This window comes from Marmota monax, unplaced genomic scaffold (genome assembly GCF_021218885.2).
Source record: "Marmota monax isolate L192 unplaced genomic scaffold, Marmota_monax_Labrador192_F-V1.1 WCK01_AAM20220418_F8-fsc00360, whole genome shotgun sequence".
NCBI lineage: Eukaryota > Metazoa > Chordata > Mammalia > Rodentia > Sciuridae > Marmota > Marmota monax.
The window spans coordinates 817,993-818,864 of record NW_026694905.1 but is presented as its reverse complement, the minus strand read 5'-3'; the positions used below and the strand labels follow the sequence as shown (position 1 = coordinate 818,864).

Here is an 872-nt window from a genome sequence, read left to right as displayed (position 1 = left end):
AAAGTTTATAAATGTCAATATCATTTCTAAAACTGCATATATTTACAGCATACAACACAAATGATGCTTTGATATATGTTTACATGATGAAGTGATTAAGTCAAGTTCATGAACATATCCATCATGTCACAGACTTTTAATTTTGGAAGTGATAACATTTAAGATCTACTCTCTTAGCTAATTTCAAGTATAAAATACAGTCTTTTTATTGGTTCTTTTTAGTTATAGATGACAGTAGATTTTGATGTAATTATACAAGCTTGGAATATATCTTTTCTAATTAACAAATAAATAACAAATAAAAATTGTATTATTGGAATGAGTATGCCAAAGATATATGCACACTTCCCTCTTTCTTGCAGCATAATTCACAATTGGGGCTGGGGATATAGCTCAGTTGGTAGAGTGCTTGTCTTGTATGCACAAGGCCCTGGGTTCAATCCCCAGCACCACCAAAACATAAACAAACAAAAAAGCAAAATTCACAATAACTGTGAAATGAAATCAACTTCAGGGTCCATCGTGTATGAATTAATAAGTTTTATGGATTACATGATAGTGGTATTCACTATGGTGTATGCATATATGTACATAGGAAATTTCTTTTCAGATTCATTCCACTCTTTCCTTTTCCTATCTCCATTCCCTCTACTACAGTACGGTATTATTAGGTATAGTCATCACACCATACATCTGACCTCCAGAGCTTATGCTTTTTGTATAACTCAAAGTCTGAACACTTTGATCAACGTCTCTCCATTCCCCAGAGCCCCCGTGACCACTGTTCTACTGTCTGCTTCTGTGAATCGAACTTTGTATGATTCCAGATAGAAGTGAAATCACCCAATATTTTTTCTTTCTGTGTGTGGCTT

At 33.8% G+C, this 872-nt stretch overlaps 1 non-coding gene across 1 annotated transcript; it reads left to right on the top strand.

Moving 5' to 3' along the window:
- Nucleotides 1-382: 382 nt before the first annotated feature.
- On the top strand, nt 383-455 carry Trnat-ugu (transfer RNA threonine (anticodon UGU)). The gene has a single exon. It is a non-coding gene; the product is annotated as a tRNA-Thr (tRNA).
- The last annotated feature ends 417 nt before the right edge of the window (nt 456-872 follow it).